Source organism: Parasteatoda tepidariorum, chromosome 6 (assembly GCF_982258835.1).
Source record: "Parasteatoda tepidariorum strain Cologne lab strain chromosome 6, Ptep-v5.0, whole genome shotgun sequence".
Taxonomy (NCBI): domain Eukaryota; kingdom Metazoa; phylum Arthropoda; class Arachnida; order Araneae; family Theridiidae; genus Parasteatoda; species Parasteatoda tepidariorum.
In genome coordinates, this window is record NC_141760.1 from 9,787,742 (window position 1) to 9,798,551 (window position 10,810).

Here is a 10,810-nt window from a genome sequence, read left to right on the forward strand (position 1 = left end):
ATCTAGCTGACGTCTCTCGCCCGCTGACAAATCTCCGAATCTTGCGCTCCCCTTGCGCAAATAATGCGCACCTCGGTCGTCGTCTTCCCACTCTTTCCTTTCGGCCATTTGGCGTGCTTCAAAGGAGAACACTTGGCGAGAAAATTTGATTAAGCTTTTGTCTTATCGATTGGTTTCGGAAAAGTGATTGTTTTATGGAATTTCCGAGTGGTTTAGTTGAGGGCTGTTTTCCCACCAACGTCAAATGTAATATGCGAACTTTAACATACTTTTGATGTGTTTTAATTAATTTTCAAACTTTGTTTTTTCTTAAAAATGGATTTATATTTTGTTATCAACGCCTGCTGCCTATGAGTTTTATTTTATGTAATAATCTTCATCTTTACAATTTAATTTCTACACGACTACTGATATTTACAGAGTTGAATTTTTTTTTTTTTTTTTTTTGCCTTGGCCACACCACAGCATCATATTTTCCATTTTGAGATGGCAACATAACAAAAATTCAGTCTTTACACTTCTTTAACTGTGAAAACGATTCAGAAGATAAGGAAATTTTCAATTCGAGTATCCAATTTTATTTTATAACGGAATTTGAACATATAATTTATATTGGACTTGCGGATATCTATGTTCATCCCTGTCATTTTGAATCCAACCCAAAAGTCCAGTATCCAGGGATTGGAACGATCTCGCCTTAGTGAGGGTCTTTTGAGTGAAACTATCCCACATTAGAAAACTCAGCAGATCTAAGAGTGTTTTTTTAAGTTAAACATTTAAAATATTTTTATAAGGAATTGAATATTATGATTTCTCATATACTATTCAAATATTCTGTAAGAAATGAAAATCTCAATTGTCTTAAATCAGTGTTTCCCAAAGTGTGGTACGCGTACCCCCAGGGGTACGTGAACAGTTTAGCGGGGGTACGCATTCTTATGCAAAATATCTTGCAACAAGCGAAAATTTCACTAAATTTTATTTAAAAACAAAGTTTGCCATGAAAATTTACTATTACGTATTTTTCTATTGGCTTTTTTTTGCAGAGTTAGCAGTTAATAATGAGTGGTGTCAACAGCCAGTTGTGATTTTTAACTTTTGCGCAATTTTTTTATGGTAAAAAATACATTAATTTTTTTTTATTAGTGGTACACAGCGTTAAGAAAAAGTTAGAAAGGGTACACCAAAGTCATAAGTTTGGGAAACACTGTCTTCAACGATTTAAGCATAGAAATAAAGAGTCACATTATAGCTGCTATTTGATGGCTTCATAGCTTAAGAACATTTCTAAAGTTAAAATTAATTAGAAGACAATCAAAAATTTCAAATACTGAAAGGGAAATTTTAAAATATACAAATGAAAATAAATTAAGAGATGATAACTTGGGATTAGGCAACGGAGAAGTTCTTTTCTAATAATTTTTTTGCATTTTAATATTTTGAAGTATTTTTTTCTTTCTGCAATTTAAACTTTATGACTTACTCTAAATTTGCCTGAACTTACTTTTTCTTTCTTTTAAATTTTAAATTAGTAATGAAGAATTTGCGACGAAAATTTTCTTCCGCGGTATGGTGTCCTCTTAAGAGAGAGTTAAAGGTCTGCCTAAGATCAGATGACTTGACTCTATGTGGAAGAGGATTTTAAAATCCTAAAAATTACTAACTGGAGAGCAATCGCAACGAAAAGAACAGAATGGAGGGAAGGCTGTGGTCCACAAAGAGCCGATAGATATTCCAATATTCTGTAGAAAATGGGAACATCAATTGTTTATCCTTGTCCTGTTGAAGAAACATAAATAATGTTTTTTTAATTCTGGACGTAGTTCAAAATGCGTGTTTAAGAAAATGTACAGAGTATTCGATACGATTTTTTAAAACTTCTCTAATACAAAATTGTTTCTTCTCTTTTTTTTTTTACAGAATTAACTAATGGATCAAAATAATTCCGTAATGTGATGTTTCCCATTTTTTTAAATCGTTTTTTTAAAATTTGTCTATTTTGAAAAGGAAACTGAAATTGATAAAAAAAATATTTCTAGAATGGTCAATCAAATTTTTAGGGTGGGCCGAGTCAGGTGTATTCAAATCCAAGATAACTTTTTAAATTTTAAGAGTAAAATCTAAACCTTATAATTTATTCTGCGCTATTTTTTTCCATTTTAAACATGCCTATATTTTGTATGACAGTTTACTTTATACTTTTTTCCCAGTTATGTACATAATTGTTGTAAAATATTATTGAGATTGATTTATAAAAAGAAATTAATTAGCTTATGCCTTTAAATTGAGATTCAAGACAATTTTTCTTCTTCTTTTTCGTGGAAAGGCGAATGCGATTTTAAAATTTTTACCTACAATATAAACTACAGTGAACTCGATGAGAAACGATCCAATAAACTAATGCATAACGCTCAAGGGTTCCTCTGTAGCACTCTCTCTCCTTAATCCATCGCTAACTTTTATTGTTACACACATTTATGTAAACAAAGTCCTTAATTAGTAATTTTTTTTAAAATTGTATTTTCTGAACCTATCAGAAGATGACCACACAAATAATAGGTGGCGAATAAAAATAACTTCACTACGATATCTGGTGGCAAGTGTACTTGTCATGGCCTTATATAGGGTTAATTTGATTTAAATATGATTCGCAACATTTCATTGGCAATAAAAGGAAAATAAATGACTCATTATCTGAAAATGGTAGAAGAAAATATCTTCCTATGATACAATTTTTGCTTGGAAATATGTAGTTTAATTCATAAATGCAATAAGATAGTTTTCTTTTAAAAAATCACGTAATTTAACCCATTTAACTTTTTTCACTTATTTTAATTATTGCATTAGACAGATAAATTTAAATTTTTAGCATTTTTTTGTATATTGTTGTGAATATTTAGAGTATTTCTTGTCATGAATGCGAAGTCCTCTTGATTCATATAATAACAGGGGTGGTCATATTCCGGGGTTTTCGTATCATCCCTCCTGGTTTAGGAACAAGACAGGGTATGTCATTCTTTTCGCGGAATTCCGTGCATCTCGAGACCATTGATTCGTGGAATTCCTCGAATCAAAACCTATAATCCGAAGAAATTTTCACTGCAATCTAAAATTAAATAAAGAATTAAGTACTACAATCTAAAATTTAAATTTTAAAAACTTTGCTGAATCGCATTAACGAGGCGTTTTAATACACATGACTCTTCCGCAATTTTGATCCCCCCCCCTAGGTTTTTCGGATTTTCGTTGCTGTAAAATATTTGAAACTTTGCCGGAATCCGCTAGTATTGCGATTCATATACACGCAGTTTTAATATCAAACATCGATTTTCGTATTTACCTGATTTAAAAGTGACACATTTTGAATCGTATTCACGCGATTTAAAAATCGTTCATCGCGTATCGTATTCACAATTTTAAAAATCCAATATTGCGATTCGTATTCATGCGAATTTAAAATCGAATGTCGCTTATTCGTATTCACGGGATATAAAAATAATCAAGGGTCTGTCCAGACATTTTGTGAAAGATCCGGTTTTCGTGAAATTGTGAAAAAATTACTCACATTCTTTCAACCAGGGTCCGCTTTTATGAATTTGTGCAAATAGGGTCCGGTTATTGCGGAAAACTTTTTCAAGGAGTTTTTAAATTGTAAATAGATACAAGATTATGCTCGGCAATGTAAAATTATAATAAAAAAATTCAAATTTTAAAAAATAAACAGCAATTGCTGCTTCTAAATTAGAGATGTAACATACAAAAATTTGGTATTCAGCCTATACTGCTGAACACAGAATATTCATTTCGGACGAATAATGGAAGAATCGTTTGCCAAAGACAAAACTTAATTCGTTTACATCCATCTTTCTTGTTTTCTGCCCTGGGAAGAGTTTATTCGATTAACAAAACAATAATGAAGATAAACAAATTTGTGAAGGGTCCGATTTAAAAAAAAAAACCATTTTGTGAAGGGTCCGTTTTTAAGTTAAAATATTTTGTGAAGGGTCCGTTTTTAAGTTAAAATATTTCGTGAAAGGTCCGTTTTCATGAGAAGATATTTTGTGAAGGGTCCGTTAACGGACCAAAATTTCTTCTAAACAGACCCTGATAATGCATCACGATTCTCTTTTACCCGTTTCAAAAATCCAGTATTACCAAAGCTACTTTTTTATTATTGTTAAAATTTTAAAATTCAAAGCTACTACACTGAAAGTTCTCAAATTACACATATCAAGGAAGTATAAATATTTAGATTGCATCTCGTAAACTTAGTTCGGACCGCACACGATGAAACTAATCTAATAAAAAAAAAATCTGTCGGATCTTCTATATTGCTTTGCTGTGTAATATTTCTTTATCTTATCAATGAGTCACAATTATTTATTTAGTTATGTAATCGTATAAGTCTTTTATTGATTGAGTTTAATTTATGAAGATGTATCGTGTATGGTCTAGTTATAGTTAACGATGTGTGAATGATGCCAATGAATGATGTTAGCTATCCAAAGTCCAACACCAGGCTTTCTCTATTTGTTTATGTTTATCAGAAGCTCTTTTCCAACAAACAGTTCGTTTAGTTTCTTAAACACGTAGAATTTTTTTAAGCTGCCGTTTACTCGTTTCTATTCATCAAGTTCGTCCTTTTTGTTGTTGTTGTTATTAGTTAGTTACCTATGTATTTACAGGATCTGTCCAGACATTTTGTGAAAGGTCCGGTTTTTGTGAAATTGTGAAAAAATTACTCACATTCTTTCAACCAGGGTCCTGCTTTTATGAACTTGTGCAAATAGGATCCGGTTATTGCAAAAAACTTTTTCAATGAGTTTTTAAATTGTAAATAGTTACAAGATAATGCTCAGCACTGTTAAATTATAATAAATAAAAAAATTAAAATTTCAAAAATAAACAGCAATTGCTGCTTCTAAATTAGAGATGCAACATACAAATACTTGGTATTTAGCCTATACTGCTGAACGCAGAATATTTATTTCGGACGAATAATGGAAGAATCGTCTGCCGAAAACAAAACTTAATTCGTTTACATCCATCTTTCTTGTTTTCTGCCCTGGAAAGGGTTAATTCAATTAACAAAACAATATTGAAGATAAACAAATTTGTGAAGGGTCCGTTTTTAAGTTAAAATATTTCGTGAAGGGTCCGTTTTTATGAAAAGATATTTTGTGAAGGGTCCGTTAACGTCTTTAGTTCGAAAAGTATGTTTCAAACAATTTTTCTGATACTTTTATTTTGGATTTTTAATTTTTGTACAATTAAGTTATATGGAAACTTTTTGTTTGGAAGAAAAATCTGTTTTGTAGAACATATGAAAAAGTAGATGAAGTGTTTTGAAGTGTATTTTGCATTTTATATTTTACTCCATCGAGCACTATGGGAAACTATACGGGAAACATCGGACTACTGCTTCCCTGAGTAGTTTTTAATTATTTTCCAAAATTAAAAATTTTAATTTCGTTTACTGAACTTGCGAAATCAGACTCAAAAACGTACTTTCTCTGAATAAACATACCTTTTTTCAACGGATTCGGATTTCTGACCCCAAAAATATAGGAGAGTAATTCTGCAAAATATGGTCCCCATAGTTTGGTCAGCAATGCAATTGGATGTTAATTTCACATTTCTCGTATTTCTCCATCCCTGGAAAGCTTTTTAAGCAAATTGAAATATTTTTGCATACAATTATAAAATTAACTTACCCCAATATAATTCTATGCGAAAAATAGCTTTTAATAAATATTTATTATTTTTTTATTTAATAATCGAAAAAATTTTGAATTGTAAATTATGTAATTTTTTACATAATGTATTTTTACATGATAAAATACAAAGTTTGCTCATAAAATAGCAGTCGAATAGTTTCTGAGAAATCGAACTCGAAAGAAGACCGTATTTTTACTATTCGACCGATTTTGATCAAATTTCGTACTTTGACTTGTAAAATTACATTCTTTAAAATTATGAAAAAATTATATGCTTTGCAATTATAATTTTTTTATCATAATTAATGAAATGATATAATTTTTAAATATTTATTAAAAGTTATATTTTGCATCTTTGGATAAACAAATATTATAATTGTGCTAAAAAAATTTTAAAATTCGCTTAAAAAGTTCTTGTGAATGGCGAAGTACGCAAAAAATAAAGTTAAAATTAATGGATCCAAACTTTTAACAGCTCGCCTGATCAAACTAAGTGTCTCACTGTTTTTTATTTTGCTCACTGTGTGTCATCTATATCTCCTTAAATCTTTTTTCGAGTTTATTATTATTTACGAATTTCAGATAAATATTCATAGTAATATGAAAAATAATTGTAAAATAGAATGATTTTAGTTCCTTTTAGTATCATACGGCTGGAAATTTTTTTTTATTACTTCCTCTTTTCATCCTAATAATAAATAAGGTGAATTATATACTGACTATGTCACAAAAAGTCGACGTTTACATGATTTTTGTCGTATGCTTTGAGAACACGTGTCACAGAAATATTCTTCTGAAAAATAAATATATGCTCTATAAAGTTTTCGAACTCAGTAAGATTTCTTTCGAAATCTCACGGTGTCTTAAGCGGACGCTAACTGCAGACTTAGATAAAATGAAAAATATTCTGCGAGCACAAAATCTCAATTAAAAAACTTTCTGCGAGCATTGATAAACTCTTGTAAGAAGTTTCAACCCATTCGTTGTCACCTCATTTTGATAAAATTTGTTTGAAAATCCCAATTTTTTTAAAAAATGTTTAATTTTTATAGAACTCTTTTTTAAATAATTGAAAAATTCCTGAAATTTGAACAAGAAAGAAGTGTATGTAGGAAGCATTTATCCACAGCATGTTATCAATGTTTTAATAAAAGTATGGATGCGAGATCTTATTTAGTTATTTAAATTATGTAAATATAAATCTCAATGCGTGATTTTAAAACCACGTGAATACGAATCTCGAACTTTGATTTTAAAATCGCGTGAATACGAATGTCGATGTTTTAATTTGAAATCGCGTGAATACGTCTATTGATGTATAATTTTTAAACGACTTAAACACGAGTTCAAATAATGGCTTTTAAATTGCATGAAAATGAAACGCTATATTTGATATAAAATCGTGGATAATATGAATCACGATGCGCGATCTGAAATCGCGTAAAGAGGATGTGTGATTTTAAATCGTGTGAATACAATTTTAACTCGTGTCGGTATTAGTAGGAAAAAGCGTAAAAATGAATTATTTTTCTGGGGAATACGAAAAATACTTAACTTTCCTTGACAAGGCGTTTTTTTTTTTTTTTTAATTTTTTTTATTTATTTTAGTAATTGTAAAAATAAAAAAAATTTCCGCGAACGACGTTCTTGCGTTCGTGTTTATTATACGGTACTAATGAAAAGATGTTTTCAAAATAAATACTGCATAATCCTATGTAATATTACATATCGATATTTTGTATTCGCATTTTCATATTTTGAAAGCGTTTTTTAAACATTTAAAACTTAATCAATGTTAACCCAGTGTTTAAATTAACACAATTTTCTATATTTTAATATATTTTATATTTAAATATACTTTTATATTTTAAATTACTTATGTAGGTGAGAAACAATTTGCCATGAAGAATTTCAACCGCGATGTGGCGTCCTCTTAAAGTTTGTTATCCATTTTACTTTTTAAATTAATATTTTATTTTAATTAATTTGTTGCCCTTTTAAAAATTAAGTAGCTGTATACCGTTGATATGCTTATGAATTTCAGATCACCTTAAACAGTGTTTTTAAAAATTAGTTCTGAAAATCAATTTTTGAATTTTATTTTTAATCAGTTAAATATTTTTTGAAAATTTTATGCGTCCAAAATTAGAAAAATCAGGTCTTCGGACTACCAAAATCAGGGGAGCCATGCCCTCTGCAGAGGATCAAATTTGCGACGGTTTGTCTTCGGATTATCTCCAGAGATGTTTCCCAGACCGTCGCCAATAGCCCATTGTTCAGCTCTAGTGCGACGTAAATAAAATACCTACCTGCAGAAAATATTATATTAATTTAAATAAAGCTTTCACCTACTTCCTTAGATTTTGAATGATTGTTTTTCCTGTAAAGCACTCGCTTGTTTTGTGGGAAGATTATAGGATAATTTGTTACCCATTTTAAATCAATCGACTGTGTACGGTTGATATGCTTATGGAGTTCAGTTTAAAAATAAGTTCTGAAAATCAATTTTTGAATTTTATGCTCCCAGAAAATATTATATTAATTTAGATAAAGCTTTCACCCATAACGTTAGATTTTGAATGTTTTTTTCCCCTGCAAAGTAAACATGTACTCTCTTGTATTGTGGGAAGATTAGAGGGTATATTGAAAAGATTGTGTCTGGTAAATGTCGGAAAATGATTGATTGGTATTGGTAGCGTCTGAATTTCTCTCTTCCTTTCCCTTATTCTCAACACCCCTCCCCTTATTTCATGTCTTAATATCGATATTTTTTTTCTCCTGGTCGAGCTACTGTTATTTTGTTACTTGTTTACTTACTAAATTTATTATTTTCAGATTTTAGTAAAAGACTTATTGACTGGTATATGAATGTTGTTTATTAGAATTTTTATATTTTTGTTATGAAACTAAATTGCACCCCTTTTTATTCATTTTATTTTATATGTTATTTTAATATTTAATAAAGTAAGAATAATATTCATTAAATCTAGAAGCCAAAAATTGCTCTCATCGTTTCGCTCATTCTCGATTGTTGCATTTCTTAATTCAAAAAAATGTTCTCGTGTAACTAACTTTCTAAAAATCTTACAAGCTCGTTTGTAAAGCTTGCGTATTAACGTATCATATCTTCTCAATTTCTCAAAAAAGTATGAAAGCTATGAAGTCATTATGTTTATTATCTTTATTAAAAATAAACATGGGGCAAGTTTCTTTTACGGTGGACAAAAGCACCCCAAAAGAAATAGGTTTCTTTCAACCCAATTGTGAGGAACACTTTTTCAAAAAGAAATATCAATTATTAGAGAATCGAAATCTACTTTAAATTATAGTTTTAATTTTTAAGCTATTTAATGCAAAGATAAAAGGGGAAGAAGGGTTTATGTCCATTTTCCAGAAAAATGTCGACTTGATCTCGATTAGTTGCAAATTGGAAGATTTTTTTATTTTATTTTATAACCGTAGTTGAATAGCGGACACAATTTTGGGTTTACGACTACTAATGTTCAATTCCGTTGCCTTGTAATTTCGAACCCAATCCGGAAGACAAAGGTTCAAGTAATGAGAGAAATTTGCTTTCGTGGAGGACATTTTGATGGAACTAACCAGCATTTGCGTCATATGAAGAGGAAGAACTCCCACGGTTAGCCTGACGGGAAGGGAACTCTATTCCATGATTCGTCTACCACTGAGGACGTTTGCACTGTTGTTGGTGCGAGTCGGGTGTGGAATTCGTATTGACTGGGATTCGAACCCGGTTTGCCTCATTGGAGAGCGAACACCCTATATCCTGAGCCACGACGATTCCTAATTGAAAGATTTTATAACCGTCGTTGAGCCGCCGACTCAATCATATTGGTTTACGACTACTAATGTTCAACTGCGTAGTCTTATAATTTTGAACCCAATTCAGAAGACAAGAGAACTCCTAGATCGAGTATTGGGAGAAATTTGCCTTCGTGGAGAACTCTTTGATGGAGCTAACCCGCATTTGCGTTACATGGTGAGGAAGGCCGTGAGAACCTCCCACGGTTAGCCTGATAGCAAGGGGACTCTAACCCATGATCCGTCTACCACTGAAATATTTTACTTCAGCACTGTGATCGGTGCAAGTCAGATGCGGAATTCGTATTGACTGGGATTCGAACCCGGTTTGCCTCATTGGAAGGCGGACGCTCTATTCCCTGAACCATCGCGGCTCAAATTGAAGGATTGTTACCATCAATAATCAATTTGACTAATAGAAAATAATAAAAATAAAGTAGAAAATCGCTTCTCTCCGAGAGTTATTATACCTTAAAGGTGGGCCGCTCTGAAGAAAAACCGCACTTGTCCGCCTTGATATTAGTTTTTACTCATAATTATTTTCAATGGACATAAGACCATTTTACCCTCTTTATATAATTCATTCCTCCTCATTTTTAAAAATATCATTTTTTTAATAATCGAAAACAGAAGAGCAACAATTTAAATAAAAAAAAAATTTAACGAATTTTTTGAGAAATTGAAAAAGCTGCAATTTTACAATATTTTATGCAAATGACTATGTTAAAATCTCATTTTTAATTATATAAATAATTGTTAAAATAACATAACATAATCAAATTATATTAATGCTTCTAAATTAAATCACATACTAAACCTATACTCTCATAAAAACATATTAGACTCATAACTCAATTACAAATTGAGTACAAATTTTTATTAAAAAATATTGTTAAGTATGAATATTGAAACCAACTCTTAAATAAAATGATATATAGATCTTTATAATTCTGTATTAAAAGAGTTTTTTTCTTTAAAAAAAAATAGATGTAAAAATGGTAATTTATGAAATTTAATTTGTTTTCATTTAAATTTTAAGCTATTCGTATAATACTAAATGTTTGTATGGGTCGTTTTTAGTTTCTTCCGGGTTTTTTTTCCTTCCAGTTTCTTTCATTATCTGAAAGAAACGTCTTTCTTCCGGACGAAGTGCCAACCCTGTTGCTGTGATTTCCCAACTTCTCAAACCCCATCATAAAGCCTGGGAAGTCATTACCTTTATTAAAAAAAATACTTAAAAATTCTTTGTTCTTCTCAATGAATGTTCTCTA